Genomic DNA, 27,732 nt, shown 5'->3' with positions numbered 1-27,732 from the left:
AAGGATCCTCAAAAAAAATTGTAGAGTTAAGGAAGTACTCCCATTTTGTCGTAATAACAGCGAGTAGCAATCAGGATGCACATGATTAGTAATTACAGTAGTTTACAGTATCATGAGTGCGCTGAAAAGTCAAAACAAGCTGTGCACACACCCCGTGTGAACGCTCGCAGCTTGCGCACAAGGACTCGCAATCAAGCGTTCATCGGACGGCGCAGCGGGCGACGGATGCTCCGCACTAAAATTAGTGTTTTCCTTCTTTTTTAGATCATACTGAATACGAGAAGATACACAAATTTATGAAAGTATGGGCCTAGGGCTAGTACCATAAAAATTTCCAAAATTATTTATTACTGGATCAGTTTTTATTTCCCTTCTATATCAACATGTCGTGATTAATGGAATAGGGAGATGAACTGGCCCAGTTCCAACGTACAGAGAAGACCACTGTTATCCTATGCACACAAGACAAACAATATTGTCTACAGATCAACAAAATGCAGTCGATGACTTCAGTGTAAATCATAACTTCATGTATAACTGGGGCGGATCAGCCCGTCCACGGCTACCAGGTGGGCGGCCATGGGCTAGGGTCAGGGGCCGCCTAGGAGGGGGGGCCTTCTCTGACTGGGCTGTGCGTCGAGCACGGCCGGGACGTCGACGACAGCGGCAAGGTGCTGCCAACGGTGTCAGCTGGCCAGGAGGGTCGGCTGGCTCTACTGGAAGCCGATGATGGAGTGCAGCCGGCCGTGGCTGCTGCTGCTGCTGCTGCTCTGAAGGGACTGATCAGAGCTGAAGATGGGCAAGATCAAGGCCCGGTTGATGGTACTGGACACATGAAAGGTCCGGTGACTGAAGGTGGTAGTGTGGCCGGGTCTGTTGATGCTGCTCCGTATCGTCTCTCTGATCCCGTGGGGGAGGGAGTGACTGCTCAACCTGGAGCCGACGCTCGGCTGGGCACCAAGGTGGACGTGGTTGTCGGGGGTGGCGAACAGGGCCTGGTTGCCTCCGGTGGCTCGGCGAAGTTGGCGCGCTGGAGAAGGCTTCACAGGGAGGAGCAGGAGGAACGGGCCGTCGTTCAGGCGGCGTGTGTGAAGCACGTACAGTTTGGGGTCCCAACCCCTCCAAACAGTGGTAGCAACTTGTCCGGTCGCAAGGCCGCTTTTGCTGGTATTTTGGAGAGCTCGACGGGCAACAAGAAAAGATGTTTGGAAGACCAAGACCTTGTTCTTAGTTTTGATAGTATTAGTGCTGAGAGCTTTGAGTGTAGGGGAGCCGGTGTGGTTCTTCCAGCTTGTAAGAAGGTGTGTTGGGAGAGAGTGGAGGCTCAGGTAGATATAGATGGGAATATGATTCATGTTACAAAAGAGGTAGATGGGGGAGAGGAGGAAGTTCAGGGTAAGAGGAGAGAGTCTGTGGGGGAAGGAAAAGAGGATGGGGTGTCTGCAAAGGTAGAAACCGACCCGGGGGCTGTCGGTCAACTGACGGACGCGTCTGATGTCGCCCGTCAGGAGCCATGAAAATGCTTAGCTGGAACTGTCGGGGGCTGGGTCGGCCTCGCACAGTTCAAGAATTAGTCTGTCTCAATAAATCTTACCGACCCAATATTATTTTTCTTTCTGAAACAAGGCAAAATAAAGAATATGTTGAGAGGTTGAGGTATAGGTTGGGCATGAAAAATGTGTTTACTGTTTCAGTTAAAGGTAAAGGTGGTGGCTTAGCTGTGTTTTGGGATGAGTGTTTTACTATGGAGTTAAACAAATTTGGTGAGCATTTTGTTGACATGTATATCTCAAATAGTGATGGTTCAAAATGGAGATGCACTTTTGTTTATGGAGAACCAAAGGCAAGTCAAAGGTATGTCATGTGGGAGCTCCTGAGACGGGTAAAATCTCTTGGCTTTGGTCCATGGTTTTTGGTGGGTGATTTTAATGAAGCAATGTGGCAGCATGAGCATTTTTCTTGGCATAAGAGGTCTTCTAAGCTCATGGCAAACTTCCGCGAGATTCTTTCAGAATGCAATCTATTTGACTTGGGCTTTCATGGGTTGCCATGGACCTATGATAATAAGCAGGAAGGTAATCGCAATGTGAAGGTTCGGCTTGATCGGGCGGTGGCATGTCCCCAATGGTCTGCTATGTATCCCCATTGCAAGGTTTCACATATTATATCTTCCAGGTCAGACCACTATCCTCTGTACATTCAGTTGCTGGGGAATCGACCTAATGTCTCTGTTAATAAGCATTTGAGATATGAATCATACTGGGAGCGGGAGAGTAAAGCATTGGATGATCATATCAGAAAGTGCTGGAATAAAAGTACGCAAGTAAGGGATCTTCAGGATGTGGCAAGTAATTTGGATAAATTAATGACATCCCTACATTCATGGAGCAGGGTTCACATTGGTTATCTCCCAAAGAAACTTGACGCTGCCCGCAAAAGATTGAATGGTCTATTTAAAAGAAGTGATAAGGCGGCTGTTCTGGAGAGAAAGGAAACCCTTCTGGACATGGATGAGCTCCTTATTAAGGAAGAAATCATGTGGAAGCAGAGGTCCTGTATTGACAAAATGATATTGGGGGATCGTAATACAAGTTTTTTCCAGAGAAAGGCCTCTTGGAGAGCAAAGAAAAATAATATTTCTGCACTTAAGAGGAGTGATGGGTCTATTACGGAGAATATGGAAGAAATCAAAGGTATCACTAATACATTTTTTCAGAATCTGTATACGTGTGATTCTAATGTTGACCCTTCTCGTATCATTTCGATTGTCAAACCTCTCGTCAATGATGATATGAATGTGGAGCTTTGTAAACCTTTTTCGGAGGAAGAGATTAGTAATGCCCTTTTCCAAATTGGTCCGCTAAAGGCTCCTGGCCCGGATGGTTTTCCAGCTAGATTTTTCCAGAGAAATTGGGGATTAATAAAGGAGGATATTGTAAGGGCAGTCCAACAATTCTTTATCTCAGGTGTTATACCCGATGGTATAAATGACACCACTATTGTTCTTATTCCTAAAGTGAAGAATCCCCAGTACATCAAAGACTTTAGACCAATCAGCCTCTGCAACATCATCTACAAAATCATATCGAAGTGTCTAGTGAATAGGCTGAGACCTCTCTTGGATGGTATGATTTCTCCCACTCAGAGTGCCTTTATTCCTGGCCGGTTAATTTCTGATAACGCGCTTATTGCTTTTGAATGTATTCACTCGTTGAGTACGTTGAAAGATAAGCGTGGAGAGTTTTGCGCTTACAAGTTGGACTTGGGAAAAGCGTACGATCGTGTGGACTGGCAATTTCTTAAAAGTATGCTTGGGGCTCTTGGTTTTGCGCCAACATGGATTAATTGGATCATGACTTGTGTTACCTCTATGAAGTTTTCGGTGCGGTTTAATGGACAGCTATTGGAACCTTTTTATCCATCATGTGGACTCAGGCAAGGGGATCCTTTATCTCCTTATTTGTTTCTTTTTGTGGCTGAGGCTCTCTCTTTGTTGTTAAAGGACGCTTGTGAGAAAGGTGTTCTTAAAGAGTTTAAGCTTACAAGACAAGGGCCTGGTATATCTCACTTATTGTTTGCAGATGATAGCCTCCTTTTTTTTCAAGGGGTCCATTGACCAAGCCTTAACTGTTAAAACTATTCTGTCGGATTATGAGAAAGGAACTGGTCAGCTTCTTAGCCCGGATAAGTGCTCCATTAAATTTGGCAAAAAGTGTAGTATGGAGGATCAGGTGTCCACGATGGTTATTCTAAATATTACTGCTGAAGGTTTTGAGGATAAATATCTTGGTCTTCCGGTGCCAGAGGGTAGAATGAAGGTTGGGAAATTCCAGTCGACCAAAGATAAGACTTTAAAAAGAGCGTCAGATTGGGTTGAAAAGTATGCTTCTACTGGTATTAAGGAATCTCAAATCAAGGCTGTTTTGCAAGCTCTGCCAGTTTATGCCATGGGACTTTTTAAGTTTCCAGTCTCGTTATGTGAGGAGCCAGCTCAGATTATAAGAAACTTCTGGTGGGGAGACGAAGAGGATAGGAGAAAAACCCACTGGTTAGCTTGGGACAAACTAACAAAACCAGAAGGACAGGGAGGAATGGGGTTCCATGACCTTAGGTTATTTAACCAAGCGCTGTTAGCTAAACAGGCCTGGCGTTTATTGGTGTATCCAGAGTCATTGTGTGCTAAGATTTTGAAGGCAAAGTATTATCCCAATGGTCACATCTTGGATACAGTTTTCCCGCAAGCCACGTCCGTGAATTGGCAAGGAATCATGCATGGTCTAGAACTGTTAAAATAAGGGGTCATATGGAGAGTGGTTGATGGTAAAAATGTTAACATTTGGAGAGATAACTGGCTCCCAAGAATTTCAGGACTAAAAATTACAGCTAAAAAGCATCGAACTAGACTGAAGTGGCTGTCGGAATTATTCATGAGCGGGATGAGAAGATGGGATGAAAATTTGATTAAGCACTCATTCTTTCATCATGATGCTGAAGAGATCCTAAACTTACGCATTCAGTCTGTGGGAGAAGGTGATCTAGTTGCTTGGCACTATGAGAAAAGTGGTATGTTCTCTGTGAAAAGTGCGTACATACTGGCTTTAAATCTCAAGGACAACCTGGGCGAGACAGGAATATCCAGTGCTGCTGTTAATGAGGAAAGAAGACTGTGGGACGTTATTTGGAAGGCTAAGGTTCCGCAAAGAAAAAGAATTTTTGCTTGGAGAGCTGCGACCAATAGTTTGGCGGTTCAGGTGAATAGAGTGACTCACCATCAAACGGTCTCCAGTATGTGTACTATATGTGGAGTTCAGGATGAAAATATCTTCCACGCTCTGGTGACCTGCCCTAAGGCGCGTGCTTTGCGTATCACCTTGGGGGATGTGTGGAATATTCCGAGGGAGGAGTTGTTCAGTTTTACGGGGCCGGACTGGTTTCTCATCCTGCTTGACCAATTGGGATCTCCGGTACGCGAGCAAGTATTATTTATGTTCTGGAGAGCTTGGCATCTGAGGAATGATTTGATTTTTGGAAGAGGAAAAGAATCAGTGAATGCGTTTGTTACCTTCGTGGATAATTATTGGAAGACTTTCTCCACTTCCAACGCTCATGTGCAAGTGGACCAAAGCACCAAAGGGAAGGGGGTGATGGGGAATGGGGAGAATCTTAGTCCGCAAAAAGAAAATGATCGTGCTGTTTGGAAGCCTCCAGAGCGGGAGTATATTAAGATAAATGTTGATGCTAGTTTTGTGGAGAGCTTGAGATCTGCTAGCGTTGGGGTTGTCGCTAGGAATCATCTAGGAGAAGTCCTAGTGTCTTCTTGGGATTTTATTCGAATATGCTCCGGAGCGGAGGAGGCGGAACTTCGTGCGTGCCTCGCCGGGCTGTACATTGGTATTTCTCTTCACAAACCAATTATTTTGGAAACTGACTGCTCCTTTGCTGCTTCTTTCCTAGCGAAAGAAACTGTTGACAGGTCTCCTTATGTGGATCTAAAAATGGAAGCTATCGGCGCCTCCAAGTTTATTATTGATCTCAAGATTGTTAAGATTGATAGGCAGGCTAACAAGGCGGCACATGAGATAGCAAAATTTAGTTTTCATACCATGTCCGATGGTATTCTGTGTAATTCTGTTCCGCCCTGCGTGGCTAATTATGTAATTGATACGTCTCCAACACATCTATAATTTTTGATTGCTCCATGCTATTTTATCTACTGTTTTGGACTATATTGGGCTTTATTTTCCACTTTTATATTATTTTTGGGACTAACCTATTAACCGGAGGCCCAGCCCAGAATTGCTGTTTTTTTGCCTATTTCAGTGTTTTGAAGAAACGGAATATCAAACGGAGTCCAAACGGAATAAAACCTTCGGGAACGTGATTTTCTCACCGAACGTGATCCAGGAGACTTGGACCCTGCTCCAAGGAACAAAATAGGCGGTCACGAGGGTGGGGGCGCACCCCCCTGGGCACGTCCCCTACCTCGTGGGCCCCCTACTGCTCCACCGACGTACTCCTTCCTCCTATATATACCTACGTATCCCCAAACGATCAGAACAGGAGCCAAAAACCTAATTCCACCGTCGCAACCTTCTGTATCCACGAGATCCCATCTTGAGGCCTGTTCCGAAGCTCCGCCGGAGGGGGCATCCACCACGGAGGGCTTATACATCAACACCATAGCCCCTCCGATGAAGTGTGAGTAGTTTACTTCAGACCTTCGGGTCCATAGCTAGTAGCTAGATGGCTTCTTCTCTCTTTTTGGATCTCAATACAATGTTCTCCCCCTCTCTCGTGGAGATCTATTCGATGTAATCTTCTTTTTGCGGTGTGTTTGTTGAGACCGATGAATTGTGGGTTTATGATCCAACTTATCTATGGAAAATATTTGAATCTTCTCTGAATTCTTTTATGTATGATTGAGTTATCTTTGCAAGTGTCTTCGAATTATCCTTTTTGGTTTGGCCAACTAGATTGGTAGTTCTTGAAGGAAATATGCCCTAGAGGCAATAATAAAGTTATTATTTATTTCCTTATATCATGATAAATGTTTATTATTCATGCTAGAATTGTATTAACCGGAAACATAATACATGTGTGAATACATAGACAAACATAGTGTCACTAGTATACCTCTACCTGACTAGCTCGTTAATCAAAGATGTTTAAGTTTCCTAACCATAGACATGAGTTGTCATTTGATTAACGGGATCACATCATTAGGATAATGATGTGATTGACTTGACCCATTCCGTTAGCTTAGCACTTGATCGTTTAGTATGTTGCTATTGCTTTCTTCATGACTTATACATGTTCCTATGACTATGAGATTATGCAACTCCCGTTTACCGGAGGAACACTTTGTGTGCTACCAAACGTCACAACATAACTGGGTGATTATAAAGGTGCTCTACAGGTGTCTCCGAAGGTACATGTTGGGTTGGCGTAATTCGAGATTAGGTTTTGTCACTCCGATTGTCGGAGAGGTATCTCCGGGCCCCCTCGGTAATACACATCACTTAAGCCTTGCAAGCATTGTAACTAATGAGTTAGTTATGGGATGATGTATTACGGAACAAGTAAAGAGACTTGCCGGTAACAAGATTGAACTAGGTATTGGATACCGACGATCGAATCTCGGGCAAGTAACATATCGATGACAAAGGGAACAACGTATGTTGTTATGCGGTTTGACCGATAAAGATCTTTGTTGAATATGTAGGAGCCAATATGAACATCCAGGTTCCACTATTGGTTATTGATCGAGAATAGTTCTAGGTCATGTCTACATAGTTCTCGAACCCGTAGGGTCCGCACGCTTAACGTTACGATGACAGTTTTATTATGAGTTTATAAGTTTTGATGTATCGAAGTTTGTTCGGAGTCCCGGATGTGATCACGGACATGAAGAGGAGTCTCGAAATGGTCGAGACATAAAGATTGATATATTGGACGGCTATATTTGGACACCGGAAGTGTTTCGGGCGTTTTCGTAGAAAACCGGAGTGCCGGAGGGTTACCGGACCCCCCCGGGAGAGTAATGGGCCTTATGGGCCTTAGTGGAGAGAGAGAGGGGCGGCCAGCATGGGCCGTGCGCCCCCTCCCCCTCTTGTCCGAATTGGACTAGGAGGGGGCGGCGCCCCCCTCTTTCCTTCTCCCTCTCCCCCTTCCTTTCCCCCTCCTAGTAGGAGTAGGAAAGGGGGAGTCCTACTCCTACTAGGAGGAGGACTCCTCCTCCTGGCGCGCCCTCTAGGGCCGGCCGGCCTCCCCCCTTTCTCCTTTATATACGGGGGCAAGGGGGCACCCTAGAACACACAAGTTGATCTACGAATCGTTCCTTAGCCGTGTGCGGTGCCCCCCTCCACCATATTCCACCTCGGTCATATCGTCGCGGAGTTTAGGCGAAGCCCTGCACCGGTAGAACATCATCATCGTCACCACGCCGTCGTGCTGACGGAACTCATCCCCGACACCCTGCTGGATCCGAGTCCGGGGAACGTCATCGAGCTGAACGTGTGCTGAACACGGAGGTGCCGTACGTTTGGTGCTTGGATCGGTCGGATCGTGAAGACGTACGACTACATCAACCGCGTTGTCATAACGCTTCCGCTTTCGGTCTACGAGGGTACGTGGACACACTCTCCCCTCTCGTTGCTATGCCATCACCATGATCTTGCGTGTGCGTAGGAAATTTTTGAAATTACTGCGTTCCCCAACAGTGGCATCCGAGCCAGGTTTTATGCGTAGATGTCATATGCACGAGTAGAACACAAGTGAGTTGTGGGCGATACAAGTCATACTGCTTACCAGCATGTCATACTTTGGTTCGGCGGTATTGTGAGATGAAGCGGCCCGGACCGACATTACGCGTACGCTTACGCGAGACTGGTTTCACCGTTACGAGCACTCATGCTTAAAGGTGGCTAGCGGGTGTCTGTCTCTCTCACTTTAGCTGAATCGAGTGTGGCTACGCCCGGTCCTTGAGAAGGTTAAAACAGCACTAACTTGATGAACTATCGTTGTGGTTTTGATGCGTAGGTAAGAACGGTTCTTGCTAAGCCCGTAGCAGCCACGTAAAATTTGCAACAACAAAGTAGAGGATGTCTAACTTGTTTTTGCAGGGCATGTTGTGATGTGATATGGTCAAGACGTGATGCTATATTTTATTGTATGAGATGATCATGTTTTGTAACCGAAGTTATCGGCAACTGGCAGGAGCCATATGGTTGTCGCTTTATTGTATGAAATGCAAACGCTCTGTAATTGCTTTACTTTATCACTAAGCGGTAGCGATAGTCGTAGAAGCAATAGATGGCGTAAACGACAACGATGCTACAATGGAGATCAAGGTGTCGCGCCGGTGATGATGGTGATCACGACGGTGCTTCGGAGATGGAGATCACAAGCACAAGATGACGATGGCCATATCATATCACTTATATTGATTGCATGTGATGTTTATCCTTTATGCATCTTATCTTGCTTTGTTTGACGGTAGCATTTTAAGATGATCTCTCACTAAAAATTATCAAGAAGTGTTCTCCCTGAGTATGCACCGTTGCCAAAGTTCGTCGTGCCCAGACACCACGTGATGATCGGGTGTGATAAGCTCTACGTCCATCTACAAGGGGTGCAAGCCAGTTTTGCACACGCAGAATTCTCAGGTTATACTTGACGAGCCTAGCATATGCAGATATGGCCTCGGAACACGGAGACCGAAAGGTCGAACGTGAATCATATAGTAGATATGATCAGCATAGTGATGTTCACCATTGAAAACTACTCCATCTCACGTGATGATCGGTTATGGTTTAGTTGATTTGGATCACGTGATCACTTAGATGACTAGAGAGATGTCTGTCTAAGTGGGAGTTCTTAAGTAATATGATTAATTGAACTTAAATTTATCATGAACTTAGTACCTGATAGTATTTTGCTTGTCTATGTTTGTTGTAGATAGATGGCTCGTGCTGTTGTTCCGTTGAATTTTAATGCATTCCTTGAGAAAGCAAAGTTGAAAGATGATGGTAGCAATTACACGGACTGGGTCCGTAACTTGAGGATTATCCTCATTGCTGCACAGAAGAATTACGTCCTGGAAGCACCGCTGGGTGCCAGGCCTGCTGCAGGAGCAATGCCAGATGTTGTGAACGTCTGGCAGAGCAAAGCTGATGACTACTCTATAGTTCAGTGTGCCATGCTTTACGGCTTAGAACCGGGTCTTCAACGACGTTTTGAACGTCATGGAGCATATGAGATGTTCCAGGAGTTGAAGTTAATATTTCAAGCAAATGCCCGGATTGAGAGATATGAAGTCTCCAATAAGTTCTACAGCTGCAAGATGGAGGAGAATAGTTCTGTCAGTGAGCATATACTCAAAATGTCTGGGTATAATAATCACTTGATTCAACTGGGAGTTAATCTTCCGGATGATAGCGTCATTGACAGAATTCTCCAATCACTGCCACCAAGCTATAAGAGCTTCGTGATGAACTATAATATGCAAGGGATGAACAAAACAATTCCCGAGCTCTTCGCAATGCTAAAGGCTGCGGAGGTAGAAATCAAGAAGGAGCATCAAGTGTTGATGGTCAACAAGACCACTAGTTTCAAGGAAAAGGGCAAAGGGAAGAAGAAGGGGAACTTCAAGAAGAACGGCAAGCAAGTTGCTGCTCAAGAGAAGAAACCCAAGTCTGGGCCTAAGCCTGAAACTGAGTGCTTCTACTGCAAGCAGACTAGACACTGGAAGCGGAACTGCCCCAAGTATTTGGCGGATAAGAAGGATGGCAAGGTGAATAAAGGTATATGTGATATACATGTTATTGATGTGTACCTTACTAGAGCTCGCAGTAGCACCTGGGTATTTGATACTGGTTCTGTTGCTAACATTTGCAACTCGAAACAGGGACTACGGAATAAGCGAGCACTGGCCAAGGACGAGGTGACGATGCGCGTGGGAAACGGTTCCAAAGTCGATGTGATCGCGGTCGGCACGCTACCTCTACATCTACCTTCGGGATTAGTTTTAGACCTGAATAATTGTTATTTGGTGCCAGCGTTAAGCATGAACATTATATCTGGATCTTGTTTGATGCGAGACGGTTATTCATTTAAATCAGAGAATAATGGTTGTTCTATTTATATGAGTAATATGTTTTATGGTCATGCACCTTTGAAGAGTGGTCTATTTTTATTGAATCTCAATAGTAGTGATACACATATTCATAATGTCGAAGCCAAAAGATGCAGAGTTGATAATGATAGTGCAACTTATTTGTGGCACTGCCGTTTAGGTCATATCGGTGTAAAGCGCATGAAGAAACTCCATACTGATGGACTTTTGGAATCACTTGATTATGAATCACTTGGTACTTGCGAACCGTGCCTCATGGGCAAGATGACTAAAACACCGTTCTCCGGTACTATGGAGAGAGCAACAGATTTGTTGGAAATCATACATACAGATGTATGTGGTCCGATGAATGTTGAAGCTCGTGGCAGATATCATTATTTTCTCACCTTCACAGATGATTTGAGCAGATATGGGTATATCTACTTAATGAAACACAAGTCTGAAACATTTGAAAAGTTCAAAGAATTCCAGAGTGAAGTGGAAAATCATCGTAACAAGAAAATAAAGTTTCTACGATCTGATCGTGGAGGAGAATATTTGAGTTACGAGTTTGGTTTACATTTGAAACAATGCGGAATAGTTTCGCAACTCACGCCACCCGGAACACCACAACGAAATGGTGTGTCCGAACGTCGTAATCCTACTTTACTAGACATGGTGCGATCTATGATGTCTCTTACTGATTTACCGCTATCGTTTTGGGGTTATGCTTTAGAGACGGCCGCATTCACATTGAATAGGGCACCATCAAAATCCGTTGAGACGACGCCTTATGAACTGTGGTTTGGCAAGAAACCAAAGTTGTCGTTTCTTAAAGTTTGGGGCTGCGAGGCTTATGTGAAGAAACTTCAACCAGATAAGCTCGAACCTAAATCGGAGAAATGTGTCTTCATAGGATACCCAAAGGAGACAGTTGGGTACACCTTCTATCACAGATCTGAAGGCAAAACATTCGTTGCTAAGAATGGATCCTTTTTAGAGAAAGAGTTTCTCTCGAAAGAAGTGAGTGGGAGGAAAGTAGAACTTGATGAGATAACCGTATCTACTCCCTTATTGGAAAGTAGTTCATCACAAAAATCGGTTTCTGTGACACCTACACCAATTAGTGAGGAAGCTAATGATATTGATCATGAAACTTCAGATCAAGTTTCTACTGAACCTCGTAGGTCTACCAGAATAAAATCCGCACCAGAGTGGTACGGTAATCCTATTCTGGAAGTCATGTTACTTGACCATGATGAACCTATGAACTATGAGGAAGCGACGATGAGCCCAGATTCCGCAAAATGACTAGAAGCCATGAAATCTGAGATGGGATCCATGTATGAGAACAAAGTATGGACTTTGGTTGACTTGCCCGATGATCGGCAAGCCATTGAGAATAAATGGATCTTTAAGAAGAAGACTGACGCTGACGGTAATGTAACTGTCTATAAAGCTCGACTTGTTGCAAAAGGTTTTCGACAAGTTCAAGGGGTTGACTACGATGAGACCTTCTCACCCGTAGCGATGCTTAAGTCTGTCCGAATCATGTTAGCGATTGCCGCATTTTATGATTATGAAATATGGCAGATGGATGTCAAAACTGCATTCCTGAATGGATTTCTGGAAGAAGAGTTGTATATGATGCAACCGGAAGGTTTTATTGATCCTAAGGGAGCTAACAAAGTGTGCAAGCTCCAACGATCAATCTATGGTCTGGTGCAAGCCTTTCGGAGTTGGAATAAACGCTTTGATAGTGTGATCAAAGCATATGGTTTTATACAGACTTTTGGAGAAGCCTGTATTTACAAGAAAGTGAGTGGGAGCTCTGTAGCATTTCTAATATTATATGTGGACGACATATTGTTGATTGGAAATGATATAGAATTTCTGGATAGCATAAAAGGACACTTGAACAGAAGTTTTTCAATGAAAGACCTCGGTGAAGCTGCTTACATATTGGGCATCAAGATCTATAGAGATAGATCAAGACACTTGATTGGACTTTCACAATGCACGTACCTTGATAAAGTGTTGAAAAAGTTCAATATGGATCAGGCAAAGAAAGGGTTCTTGCATGTATTACAAGGTATAAAATTGAGTCAGACTCAATGCCCGATCACTGCAGAAGATAGAGAGAAAATGAAAGGAGTTCCCTATGCTTCAGCCATAGGCTCTATCATGTATGCAATGCTGTGTACCAGACCTGATGTATGCCTTGCTATTAGTTTGGCAGGGAGGTACCAAAGTAATCCAGGAGTGGATCACTGGACAGCGGTCAAGAACATCCTGAAATACCTGAAAAGGACTAAGGATATGTTTCTCGTATATGGAGGTGACAAAGAGCTAGTCGTAAACGGTTACGTCGATGCAAGCTTTGACACTGATCTGGACGATTCTAAATCGCAAACCGGATACGTATTTTTATTAAACGGTGGAGCTGTAAGTTGGTGCAGTTCTAAACAAAGCGTCGTGGCGGGATCTACATGTGAAGCGGAGTACATAGCTGCTTCGGAAGCAGCAAATGAAGGAGTCTGGATGAAGGAGTTCATTTTTGATCTAGGTGTTATACCTAGTGCATCGGGACCAATGAAGATCTTCTGTGACAATACTGGTGCAATTGCCTTGGCAAAGGAATCCAGATTTCACAAGAGGACCAAGCACATCAAGAGACGCTTACATTCCATCCGGGACCAAGTCCAAGTGGGAGACATAGAAATTTGCAACATACATACGGATCTGAATATAGCAGACCCGTTGACTAAGCCTCTCTCACGAGCAAAACATGATCAGCGCCAAGACTCCATGGGTGTTAGGATCATTACTATGTAATCTAGATTATTGACTCTAGTGCAAATGGGAGACTGAAGGAAATATGCCCTAGAGGCAATAATAAAGTTATTATTTATTTCCTTATATCATGATAAATGTTTATTATTCATGCTAGAATTGTATTAACCGGAAACATAATACATGTGTGAATACATAGACAAACATAGTGTCACTAGTATGCCTCTACCGGACTAGCTCGTTAATCAAAGATGGTTAAGTTTCCTAACCATAGACATGAGTTGTCATTTGATTAACGGGACCACATCATTAGGAGAATGATGTGATTGACTTGACCCATTCTGTTAGCTTAGCACTTGATCGTTTAGTATGTTGCTATTGCTTTCTTCATGACTTATACATGTTCCTATGACTATGAGATTATGCAACTCCCGTTTACCGGAGGAACACTTTGTGTGCTACCAAACGTCACAACGTAACTGGGTGATTATAAAGGTGCTCTACAGGTGTCTCCGAAGGTACATGTTGGGTTGGCGTAATTCGAGATTAGGTTTTGTCACTCCGATTGTCGGAGAGGTATCTCTGGGCCCTCTCGGTAATACACATCACTTAAGCCTTGCAAGCATTGTAACTAATGAGTTAGTTATGGGATGATGTATTACGGAACGAGTAAAGAGACTTGCCGGTAACAAGATTGAACTAGGTATTGGACACTGACGATCGAATCTCGGGCAAGTAACATACCGATGACAAAGGGAACAACGTATGTTGTTATGCGGTTTGACTGATAAAGATCTTCGTTGAATATGTAGGAGCCAATATGAACATCCAGGTTCCACTATTGGTTATTGATCGAGAATAGTTCTAGGTCATGTCTACATAGTTCTCAAACCCGTAGGGTCCGCACGCTTAACGTTATGATGATAGTTTTATTATGAGTTTATAAGTTTTGATGTACCAAAGTTTGTTCGGAGTCCCGGATGTGATCACGGACCTGACGAGGAGTCTCGAAATGGTCGATACATAAAGATTGATATATTGGACGGTTATATTCGGACACCGGAAGTGTTCCGGGCGTTTTCGGAGAAAACCGGAGTGCCGGAGGGTTACCGGACCCCCCCCCCCCGGAGAGTAATGGGCCTTATGGGCCTTAGTGGAGAGAGAGAGGGGCGTCCAGCATGGCCCGCACGCCCCCTCCCCCTCTGGTCCGAATTGGACTAGGAGGGGGGGCGGCGCCCCCCTCTTTCCTTCTCCCTCTCCCTCTTCCTTTCCCCCTCCTAGTAGGAGTAGGAAAGGGTGAGTCCTACTCCTACTAGGAGGAGGACTCCTCCTGGCGTGCCCTCTAGGGCCGGCCGGCCTCCCCCCCTTGCTCCTTTATATACGGGGGCAAGGGGGCACCCTAGAACACACAAGTTGATCTACGGATTGTTCCTTAGCCATGTGCGGTGCCCCCCTCCACCATATTCCACCTCGGTTATATCGTCGCAGAGTTTAGGCGAAGCCCTGCGCCGGTAGAACATCATCATCGTCACCATGCTGTCGTGCTGACGGAACTCATCCCCGACACCCTGCTGGATCGGAGTCCGGGGAACGTCATCGAGCTGAACGTGTGCTGAACACGGAGGTGCCGTACGTTCGGTGCTTGGATCGGCCGGATCGTGAAGACGTACGACTACATCAACCGCGTTGTCATAACGCTTCCGCTTTTGGTCTACGAGGGTACGTGGACACACTCTCCCCTCTCGTTGCTATGCCATCACCATGATCTTGCGTGTGCGTAGGAAATTTTTGAAATTACTGCGTTCCCCAACAGTTCTTGCAATGGGAGAAGTGCTTAGCTTTGGGTTCAATCTTGCGGTGTCCTTTCCCAGTGACAGCAGGGGCAGCAAGGCACGTATTGTATTGTTGCCATCGAGGATAACAAGATGGGTTTTTTATCATATTGCATGAATTTATCCCTCTACATCATGTCATCTTGCTTAAGGCATTACTCTATTTTTAACTTAATACTCTAGATACATGCTAGATAGCGGTCGATGAGTGGAGTAATAGTAGTAGATGCAGAATCGTTTCGATCTACTTGTCTTGGACGTGATGCCTATATACATGATCATTACCTAGATATGCTCATAACTATGCTCAATTCTGTCAATTGCTCAACAGTAATTTGTTCACCCACCGTAGAATATCTATGCTCTTGAGAGAAGCCACTAGTGAAACCTATGGCCCCGGGGTCTAATCTCATCATATCAATCTCTATCGCTTTATTACTTGCTTTGTTTTTACTTTGCCTTTTACTTTCACCTTGCATCTATCTATCAAAAATACCAAAAATATTATTTATCATCTCTATCAGATCTCACTCTCGTAAGTGACCGTGAAGGGATTGACAACCCCTAATCGCGTTGGTTGTGAGTAGCTATCGTTTTGTGTAGGTACAAGGGACTTGTGCGTGGTCTCCTACTGGATTGATACCTTGGTTCTCAGAAACTGAGGGAAATACTTACGCTACTTTGCTGCATCATCCTATCCTCTTCGGGGAAATCCAACGCAGTGCTCAAGAGGTAGCAAGAAGAATTTCTAGCGCCGTTGCCAGGGAGGCTCACACAAGCAAGTCAACCATACCAAGTACCCATCACAATCCCTCTCTCTTGCATTACATTATTTGCCATTTGCCTCTCGTTTTCCTCTCCCCCACTTCACCCCTTGCCGTTTTATTCGCCCTCTCTTTCCCAATGTCCTCCTCTCTTTCCGGTTTGCCTTTTTCCCGTTGCCTTTCTGTTTGCTTGTGTGTTGGATTACTTGTTGCCATGGCGCAAGATAATACCAAATTGTGTGACTTCTCGAATACCAATAATAATGATTTCCTTAGTACTCCGATTGCTCCTCTTAATAATGATGAGTCTTGTGAAATCAATACCGCCTTGCTGAATCTTGTTATGAAAGATCAATTCGCCGGCCTTCCTAGTGAAGATGCCGCTACTCATCTAAACAATTTTGTTGATTTGTGTGATATGCAAAATAAGAAAGATACGGATAACAATATTGTCAAATTGAATTTATTTCCGTTTTCACTTAGAGATCGTGCTAAAGTTTGATTTTCGTCTTTGCCTAAAAATAGTATTGATTCTTGGAACAAGTGCAAAGATGCTTTTATCTCTAAGTATTTTCCTCCCGCTAAGATCATCACTCTTAGGAACGATATTATGAATTTTAAACAACTTGATCATGAGCATGTTGCCCAATCTTGGGAAAGAATGAAATTGATGCTTCGCAATTGCCCTACTCATGGTTTGAATTTATGGATGATCATACAAAAATTTTATGCCGGATTGAATTTTGCTTCTAGAAATCTTTTAGATTCGGCCGCGGGAGGCACGTTTATGGAAATTACGTTAGGAGATGCTACCAAATTGCTTGATAATATTATGGCTAATTATTCTCAATGGCACACCGAAAGATCTTCTAGTAAAAAAGTGCATGCTATAGAAGAAATCAATGTTTTGAGTGAAAAGATGGATGAACTTATGAAGATGTTTGCTAATAAAAATACTCCTCTTGATCCCAATGATATGCCTTTATCTACTTTGCTTGAGAATAATAATGAATCTATGGATGTGAATTTTGTTGGTAGGAATAGTTTTGGAAACAACGCTTATAGAGGGAATTTTAATCATAGGCCTTATCCTAGTAATCCTTCTAATAATTATGGAAATTCCTACAACAACTCTTATGGAAATTTTAATAAGATGCCCTCTGAATTTGAGAGTAGTATTAAAGAGTTTATGAATTCACAAAAGAATTTTAATGCTTTGCTTGAAGAGAAATTGCTTAAAGTTGATGATTTGGCTAGGAACGTTGATAGAATTTCTCTTGAAATTGATTCTTTAAAGCTTAGATCTATTCCTCCTAAGCATGATATCAATGAGTCTCTCAAAGCCATGAGAATTTCCATTGATGAGTGCAAAGAAAGAACCGCTAGGATGCGTGCTTCCAAAGATGCCTTTATTAAAGCATGTTCTTCCAATTTCTATGAAAATCAAGATGAAGATCTAAAAGTTATTGATGTGTCCCCCATTAAATCTTTGTTTTGCAATATGAATCTTGATGAAACTTAATATGATCTTCCTTTACCTAGAAGGCGTTCTAAGAATTCAGAGTTTCTAGATCTTGATGATGAAATTGATGAAAGTGGGATTGAAAGAAATAAAAACCTAGATGTTGGTAAACCGACTATTTTGGATCTCAAGGAATTTAATTATGAAAATTGCTCTTTGATTGGTTGTATTTCCTTGTTGCAATCCGTGCTAGATTCTCCTCATGCTTATAGTCAAAATAAGGCCTTTACCGAACACATTGTTGATGCCTTGATGCAATCCTATGAAGAAAAACTTGAGTTGAAAGTTTCTATCCCTAGAAAACTCTATGATGAGTGGGAACCTACTATTAAAATTTAAATTAAAGATTATGAGTTTCATGCTTTGTGTGATTTGGGTGCTAGTGTCTCTACTATTCCCAAAGCTTTGTGTGATTTGCTAGATTTCCGTGATATTGATGATTGCTCTCTAAACTTGCATCTTGCGGATTCCACTATTAAAAAGACTATGGGAAGAATTAATGATGTTCTTATTGTTGCAAATATGAATTATGTGCCCGTAGATTTTATCGTTCTTGATATAGATTGCAATCCTTCATGTCCTATTATTCTTGGTAGACCTTTCCTTAGAACGATTGGTGCAATTATTGATATGAAGGAAGGGAATATTAGATTCCAATTTCCCTTAAAGAAGGGCATGGAACACTTCCCTAGAAAGAAAATAAAATTGCCATATGAATCTATCATGAGAGCCACTTATGGATTGCCTACCAAAGATGGCAATACCTAGATCTATCTTTGCTTTTATGCCTAGCTAGGGGCGTTAAACGATAGCGCTTGTTGGGAGGCAACCCAATTTTATTTGTGTTTTTTGTTTTTGCTTCTGTTTAGGAATAAATAATCCATCTAGCCTCTGTTTGGATGTGGTTTTATCTTTTAATTAGTGTTTGTGCCAAGTAGAACCTATAGGATAACCTACGATGATAGTTGATTTGATTCTGCTGAAAAACAGAAACTTTGTGCGCACGAATATAATTTTGTTAATTCACAGGAACGTGCTTTTGTGTTGATTCTTTTTGCTTCTGTTCAATAAACAAAATTTCCAGGACTTTCTATTTTGGTAGAAGTTTTAGAGTTCCATAAGTTTGCGTTAGTTACAAATTGCTACAGACTGTTCTGTTTTTGACAGATTCTGTTTTGCGTGTGTTGTTTGCTTATTTTGATGAGTCTATGGCTAGTAAAATAGTTTATAATCCATAGAGAAGTTGGAATACAGTAGGTTTAACACCAATATAAATAAAGAATGGGTTCATTACAGTACCTTGAAGTAGTCTTTTGTTTTCTTTCTCTAACGGAGCTCACGAGATTTCTGTTGAGTTTTGTGTTGTGAAGTTTTCAAGTTTGGGGTGAATTCTTTTGATGGATTATGGAACAAGGAGTGGCAAGAGCCTAAGCTTGGGGATGCCCATGGCACCCCCAAGATAATCCAGGGACACCAAAAATTCAAAGCTTGGGGATGCCCCGGAAGGCATCCCCTCTTTCGTCCACTTCCATCGGTAATTTACTTGGAGCTATATTTTTATTCACCACATGATATGTGTTTTGCTTGAAGCGTCTTTTATTATTAGCGTCTTTGCTTGTTAGTTTACCACAATAATACTTGCTGTACACACCTTTTTAGAGAGCCATACATAAATTGGAATTTGTTAGAATACTCTATGTGCTTCACTTATATCTTTTGAGCTTGATAGTTTTGCTCATAGTGCTTCACTTATATCTTTTGAGCGTGATAATTTTTGCTCTAGTACTTCACTTATATCTTTTAGATCACGGTGGTGGATTTGTTTTAAAGAAACTATTGATCTCTCATGCTTCACTTAGATTATTTTGAGAGTTGTTAATAGCATGGTAATTTGCTTAATGTTAATATACTTGGTATTCAAGATATGTGAAACTTTCTTTTGAGTGAATTGAATACTAAGATAAGTTTGATGCTTGATAATTGTTTTGAGATATGGAGGTGATAATATCAAAGTCGTGCTAGTTGGGTGATTATGAATTTGAGAAATGCTTGTGTTGAAGTTTGCAAGTCCCGTAGCATGCACGTATGGTTAAAGTTGTGTAACAAATTTGAAACATGAAGTGTACCTGGCTTGTGCATCCTTATGAGTGGCGGTCGGGGAAGAGTGATGGTCTTTTCCTAACAATCTATCCCCCTAGGAGCATGCACGCAGTACTTGATTTTTGATGACTTCTAAATTTTTGCAATAATTATATGAGTTCTTTTGACTAATGTTGAGTCCATGGATTATACGCACTCTCACCTTTCCGCCTTTGCTAGCCTCTTCGGTACCGTGCATTGCCCTTTCTCACCTTGAGAGTTGGTGCAAACTTAGCCGGTGCATCCAAACCCCGTGATACAATACGCTCTATCACACATAAACCTCCTTATATCTTCCTCAAAACAGCCACCATACCTACCTATCATGGCATTTCCATAGCCATTCCGAGATATATTTCCATGCAACTTCCATCATCATCATCATGACATACATTACTTTTGTCATATTGCCATTGCATGATCATGTAGTTGACATCGTATTTGTGGCAAGGCCACCATGCATTATTTTTCATACATGTCACTCTTGATTCATTGCACCATCCCGGTACACCGTCGGAGGCATTCATATAGAGTCATATCTTGTTCTAAGTTTCGAGTTGTAATCCTTACGTTGTAATCAATAGAAGTGTGATGATCATCATTGTTAGAGCATTTCCCAAAAAGAAAAAAAAAGAAAAAAAAAGAAAGGCCAAAAGAAAAAAAGGAAAGGCCCAAAAAAAGAGAAAGAAGAAAAAAAAGAAAAAAAGAGAGAAAAAAGGGCAATGCTACTATCTCTTTTTCCACACTTGTGCTTCAAAGTAGCACCTTGTTCCTCATGTAGTGAGTCTCATACATTGTGCTTCAAAGTAGCACCTTGTTCTTCATGTAGTGAGTCTCATAAAGTTGTCCTTTTTATACTAGTGGGAATTTTTCATTATAGAACTTGGCTTGTATATTCCTACGATGGGCTTCCTCAAATGCCCTAGGTCTTCATGAGCAAGCGAGTTGGATGCACACCCACTAGTTTTCTTTTGTTGAGCATTCATAGCTCTAGTGCATCCGTTGCATAGAAATCCCTACTCCTCATGTTGACATCAATTGATGGGCATCTCCATAGCCCGTTGATTAGCCTCGTCAATGTGAGACTTTCTCCTTTTTTTGTCTTCTCCACACAATCCCATCATCATATTCTATTCCACCCATAGTGCTATATCCATGGCTCACGCTCATGTATTGCGTGAAGGTTGAAAAAGTTTGAGATTGTTTAAGTATGAAACAATTGCTTGGCTTTTCATCGGGGGTATAGAAGTTGGGAACATCTTTGTGTGACGAAAATGAAGCATAGCCTAACTATATGAATTTGTAGGGATGAACTTTCTTTTGCCATGCTATTTTGAGAAGACATAATTGCTTTGATTAGTATGCTTGAAGTATTATTATTTTTATGTCAATATGAACTTTTGTCTTGAATCTTTCGGATCTGAATATTCATATCACAATTAAGAAGATTTACATTGAAATTATGCCAAAGTATCACTCCGCATCAAAAATTCTTTTTTATCATTTACCTACTCGAGGACGAGCAGGAATTAAGCTTGGGGATGCTTGATACGTCTCCAACGTATCTATAATTTTTGATTGCTCCATGCTACTTTATCTACTGTTTTGGACTATATTGGGCTTTATTTTCCACTTTTATATTATTTTTGGGACTAACCTATTAACCGGAGGCCCGGCCCAGAATTGCTGTTTTTGCCTATTTCAGTGTTTCGAAGAAACGGAATATCAAACGGAGTCCAAATGGAATAAAACCTTCGGGAACGTGATTTCCTCACCGAACGTGATCCAAGAGACTTGGACCCTGCTCCAAGGAACAAAAGAGGCAGTCACGAGGGTGGGGGGCGCCCCCCTACCTCGTGGGCCCCTACTGCTCCACCGACGTACTCCTTCCTCCTATATATACCTACGTATCCCCAAACGATCAGAACAGGATCCAAAAACCTAATTCCACTGCCGCAACCTTCTGTATCCACGAGATCCCATCTTGGGGCCTGTTCCGGAGCTCCACTGGAGGGGGCATCCACCATGGAGGGCTTCTACATCAACACCATAGCCCCTCCGATGAAGTGTGAGTAGTTTACTTCAGACCTTCGGGTCCATAGCTAGTAGCTAGATGGCTTCTTCTCTCTTTTTGGATCTCAATACAATGTTCTCCCCCTCTCTCGTGGAGATCTATTCGATGTAATCTTCTTTTTACGGTGTGTTTGTTGAGACCGATGAATTGTGGGTTTATGATCCAACTTATCTATGGAAAATATTTGAATCCTCTCTGAATTCTTTTATGTATGATTGAGTTATCTTTGCAAGTCTCTTCGAATTATCCTTTTTGGTTTGGCCAACTAGATTGGTAGTTCTTGCAATGGGAGAAGTGCTTAGCTTTGGGTTCAATCTTGCGGTGTCCTTTCCAAGTGACAGCAGGGGCAGCAAGGCACGTATTGTATTGTTGCCATCGAGGATAACAAGATGGGTTTTTTATCATATTGCATGAATTTATCCCTCTACATCATGTCATCTTGCTTAAGGCATTACTCTATTTTTAACTTAATACTCTAGATGCATGCTGGATAGCAGTCGATGAGTGGAGTAATAGTAGTAGATGCAGAATCGTCTCGATCTACTTGTCTCGGACGTGATGCCTATATACATGATCATTACCTAGATATGCTCATAACTATGCTCAATTCTGTCAATTGCTCAACAGTAATTTGTTTACCCACCGTAGAATATCTATGCTCTTAGAGAAGCCACTAGTGAAACCTATGGCCCCCGGGTCTAATCTCATCATATCAATCTCTATCGCTTTATTACTTGCTTTGTTTTTACTTTGCCTTTTACTTTTCACCTTGATTCTATCTATCAAAAATACCAAAAATATTATTTATCATCTCTATCAGATCTCACTCTCGTAAGTGACCATGAAGGGATTGACAACCCCTAATCGCATTGGTTGCGAGTAGCTATCGTTTTGTGTAGGTACGAGGGACTTGTGCATGGTCTCCTACTAGATTGATACCGTGGTTCTCAAAAACTGAGGGAAATACTTACGCTACTTTGCTGCATCATCCTCTCCTCTTCGGGGAAATCCAAGGCAGTGCTCAAGAGGTAGCAGTAATGAACGATTGTAAGACTATTGTTATTTGATCAATATATGGGTGGAGTTTTTTAAAAAAATAAATTCATGTATAACTAAGTCTTGACTGTTGGTGTTCCAGTCGTCATTGTACACCTATTTTTTGAAGGTTAAAAAAATGGGCAGACGGGGTTGGGGTGGGGGGATGTGCGCCAAGTTGCCAGAACAATAGAAAACAACACTTAAGGCACTAAATAGGGATTAGCCCTCTATTGTGCATTACGATCATTTCCTGTATTTCACTTAAGAAAAAGGGTTTCCCCTGCTTTATATTATAAAGCAACGACCCAATGCATCCAACAAGTCAGTACATAGTGCAATCAAGTCATAAAGTCGTGCTGGGGGCACAGCAAGACAAGCTCCAAACAAAGCTAAAAAAGACTAATCCGGCTCGGGAGGAGGAGGCGGTGGAGCAAAAGCCGAGGCCGAGGAACGGAGACCCGCAATGATGTTGTCGATGAAGTCTCGGTCACGCCGCTTGCTAAGAGGTCTCCAAAGCTATAAGAAGCCACACATTTTGTAGATTGCATCAGTCACGCGGCATGGAATCACACGTTTGATGACAAGTTCATTACGGCAACACCATAACGTCCAAGCCAGGGTACCCAGCGCCAACCAAATGGGTGGACGCGTAGGACCGGGTAGTCTAAGGACCTCCCCAAACAAGTCCGGGAGGTTGTCGTGGCACCAATTACCACCAATCACCTCCCGGAAACAACTCCATAGGAATAGTGCCACCGGACATCGAAAGAAGATGTGGTTGCAGTCTTCCGGGACCAAACAAATGGGGCAGAGGCCGTCCCCAGGTCCATTACGTTTCTGTACCTCCGTACCCGAAGGTAGGCGGCCTCGGACCCATTGCCAAAGAAAAATGCGGATCTTCAAGGGGAGTTTGATTTCCCAAAGAACCGCTAGTTCTACCAGTCCCGGCGAAGGAACAATCGCCTGGTAAAGGGACCTAGTTGAGAACCGGCAACTCGGTTCTAGGTGCCAAGAGAGCAAATCGGGCTCAAGGGAGGGGGTGAAGGGCAATACACAAAAGCAATTCGTCCCATTGCTCGCGTTCCGTCGCCCCAAAGGTGCGGCGGAAGGCAATGGCGCCCAAGTCGGCCAGAGCCACGGCCACAGAGAGCTGTGGATGGGCACAAATCGAGAATAAAGCATGAAAGCGCTCCGCAAAGGGCCGTTTCCCGGCCCACCTATCAAGCCAAAATAGGGTGCCGGATCCGGAGCCCACTTTAATGGAGGTCCCAATACGCAAGATCGGCATCAATCGGACCACCGTTTGCCAGAATTGGGATCCTCCAGAGCGAGAGGCGAAGGCCAACGGTTGTCCGCGAAGGTACTTCGTGCGAATAATCTCCAACCACAATCCTCCCTCATAGGTCTGGATACGCCAGAGCCATTTGGAGAGGAGGGATATGTTCATCCGCTTGGATGAGATGACCCCAAGGCCCCCTTGGTCCTTGGGCTTACAGATCTCAGACCACTTCATCATGTGGTACTTTTGTTTATTATTCTCTCCAGCCCAAAAGAATCTGGAGAGGAGCTTGGTGACCTCCTGGTGAAGGGATTCATGTAGACTATAGAATCCCCTGAGGTACATCAAGAGGCTAATTAAGGAGGAATTCATTAGAATCACTCGAGCGGCCTTGGACAACCATCTCCCCTGCCAGGGCTCCTGATACGTCTCCAACGTATCTATAATTTTTGATTGTTCCATGCTATTATATTACCCCTTTTGGATGTTTATGGGCTTTATTTTACACATTTATATCATTTTTGGGACTAACCTGCTAACCGGAGGCCCAGCCCATATTGTTGTTTTATTGCCTGTTTCAGTATTTCAAAGAAAAGGAATATCAAACGGAGTCCAAACGGAATGAAACCTTCGGCAGCGTTATTTTTGGGAAGAATATCATCCTAGAGACTTGGAGTTCAAGTCAGAAGATCCTCGAGGAGGCCAGGAGATAGGGGGCGCGCCCCCTGTCTCGTGGGTCCCTCGAGCACCTCCCGACCGACTTCTTTCGCCTATATAAGCCTACGTACCCTAAAAACATCGAATATCAAGATAGATTGGGAGTTCCGCCGCCGCAAGCCTCTGTAGCCACCAAAAACCTCTTGGGAGCCCATTCCGGCACCCCGCCAGAGGGGGAACCCATCACCGGTGGCCTTCTTCATCATCCCGGTGCTATCCATGATGAGGAGGGAGTAGTTCACCCTCGAGGCTGAGGGTATGTACCAGTAGCTATGTGTTTGATCTCTCTCTCTCGTGTTCTTTCTATGGCACGATCTTGATGTATCGCGAGCTTTGTTATTATAGTTGGATCTTATGATGTTTCTCCCCCTCTACTCTCTTGCGATGAATTGAGTTTCCCTCTTGAAGATATCTTATCGGATTGAGTCTTTATTTGAGAACACTTGATGTATGTCTTGCCGTGTTTATCTGTGGTGACAATGGGATATCACGTGCCACTTGGTGTATGTTTTGGTGACCAACTTGCGGGTTTCGCCCATGAACCTATGCATAGGGGTTGGCACACGTTTTCTTGAATCTCCGGTAGAAACTTTGGGGCACTCTTTGAAGTACTTTGTGTTGGTTGGATGAATCTGAGATTGTGTGATGCATATCGTATAATCATGCCCACGGATACTTGAGGTGACAATGGAGTATCTAGGTGACATTAGGGTTTTGGTTGATTTGTGTCTTAAGGTGTTATTCTAGTACGAACTCTTTAATAGATCGATCTAAAAGAATAACTTTGAGGTGGTTTCGTACCCTACCATAGTCTCTTCGTTTGTTCTCCACTATTAGTGGCTTTGGAGTGACTCTTTGTTGCATGTTGAGGGATTGTTATATGATCTATATATGTTATTCTTGTTGAGAGAACTTGCAATAGTGAAAGTATGAACCCTAGGCCTTGTTTCCTATCATTGCAATACCGTTTATGCTCACTTTTATCATTAGTTACCTTGCTGTTTTTATATTTTTCAGATTACAAAAACCCATATCTACCATCCATATTGCACTTGTATCACCATCTCTTCGCCGAACTAGTGCACCTATACAATTCACCATTGTATTGGGTGTGTTGGGGACTCAAGAGACTCTTTGTTATTTGGTTGCAGGGTTGTTTGAGAGAGACCATCTTCATCCTACGCCTCCTACGGATTGATAAACCTTAGGTCATCCACTTGAGGGAAATTTGCTTCTGTCCTACAAACCTGTGCACTTGCAGGCCCAACAACGTCTACAAGAAGAAGGTTGTGTAGTAGACATCAAGATCTTTGGTGAAGCCGTTGCCGGGGAGATTAGCGCTTGAAGGTATATCTTTAGATCTTGCAATCGAATCTTTTTGTTTCTTGTTTTATCGCTTGTTTAGTTTATAAAAGAAAATTACAAAAAAAAATGGAGTTAAGTTTGTCTCATACGCTTCGTCTTTTTAATATCTTTCGTGAGAATGATGGAAAGGAAAATTGTGCTCAACTGCTAGAAGAAGAATGCATTAAAATGCTTGGTACTAGATCTTTGTGTGATGAGCATGATTGCAATGTTGTTAGTATGAATTCCTTGAATATCCATGATGCTAATGATATGCAAAGCCACAAGCTTGGGGAAGCTATGTTTGATGAAGATGATATGTTTAGTCCCCCAAGTTTTGATGAGAGTATTTATTATGATGAAAGCATGCCTCCTATTTATGATGATTATATTGATGAAAGTGGATTTGGAGAGGTCATGACTTTATTTAGTGATGATTCCACTATTTCGGAAGAGGTTCCAATTGATTATGAGAACAAAGTTGCTATCTATGATGATTATTGTGATGACTTGTATGCTATTAAGAATAATGATAACCATGAAACTTGTCATCATGATTTTAGTTTTCAATTGGATTATGCCTCACATGATAATTATTTTGTTGAGTTTGCTCCCACTACTATTCATGAGAAGAAATTTGCTTATGTGGAGAGTAGTAAAATTTCTATGCTTGTAGATCATGAAAGGAATGCTTTAGGTGTTGGTTATATTGTTGAATTCATTCATGATGCTACTGAAAATTATTATGAGGGAGGAACATATGCTTTTAGGAATTGCAATAATGTCAAGTTTCCTGTCTATGTGCTTCAAGTTTTGAAGCTATGCTTGTTTTACCTTCTTATGCTAGTTGATTATTGTTCCCATAAGTTATTTGCTCACAAAATCCCTATGCATAGGAAGAGGGTTAGAATTAAATGTGCTAGTCATGTGCTTCATGATGCTCCCATTATGTTTCAATTCTTATCTTTTATGTGAGCATCATTGTCATCGTCATGCCTAGCTAGAAAGGCATTAAAGAAAAGCGCTTGTTGGGAGACAACCCAATATTTACCTTTACTGTTTTTGTGTGTTCACATGATTATGCTACTGTAGTAATCATGTTTTATAGATTTTGTTTCAATAAAGTGCCAAGTAAGACCTTTAAGATAGCTTACGGTGATAGTTGTGTTGATCCTGCTGAAAATCAGAAACTTTTTCACCCAGTAAATTAGTTTTGTTAATTCACAAAAATGTGCTTCTGATCTGATTCTTTCTGCTCTGGATTGGTACACGAATTTCTTAGGACTTCCTAATTTTGTAGGATTTTTGGAGTTCCATAAGTATACGTTTGATACAGATTACTACAGACTGTTCTGTTTTTGACAGATTCTGTTTTTTATGTGTTGTTTGCTTATTTTGATGAATCTATGAGTAGTATTGGAGGGTATGAACCATAGATAAGTTGTAATACAGTATATATTACAACAATATGAATTTATAATGAGTTCATTACAGTACCTAAGTGGTGGTTTTATTTTCTTATACTAACGGAGCTTACAAGTTTTCTGTTGAGTTTTGTGTTGTGGAGTTTTCAAGTTTTGGGTAAAGATTCGATGGACTATGGAATAAGGAGTGGCAA

The 27,732-nt window shown here is 42.6% G+C and overlaps 1 pseudogene; it reads left to right on the top strand.

The window, feature by feature from the left end:
• The first annotated feature begins 1,669 nt into the window (after positions 1–1,669).
• LOC119321189 lies at positions 1,670–24,374 on the top strand (annotated as a pseudogene).
• The last annotated feature ends 3,358 nt before the right edge of the window (positions 24,375–27,732 follow it).

The sequence above is a fragment of the Triticum dicoccoides genome, chromosome 6B (genome assembly GCF_002162155.2).
Source record: "Triticum dicoccoides isolate Atlit2015 ecotype Zavitan chromosome 6B, WEW_v2.0, whole genome shotgun sequence".
Taxonomy (NCBI): Eukaryota; Viridiplantae; Streptophyta; class Magnoliopsida; order Poales; family Poaceae; genus Triticum; species Triticum dicoccoides.
This window is presented reverse-complemented; position numbering and strand designations above follow the sequence as displayed.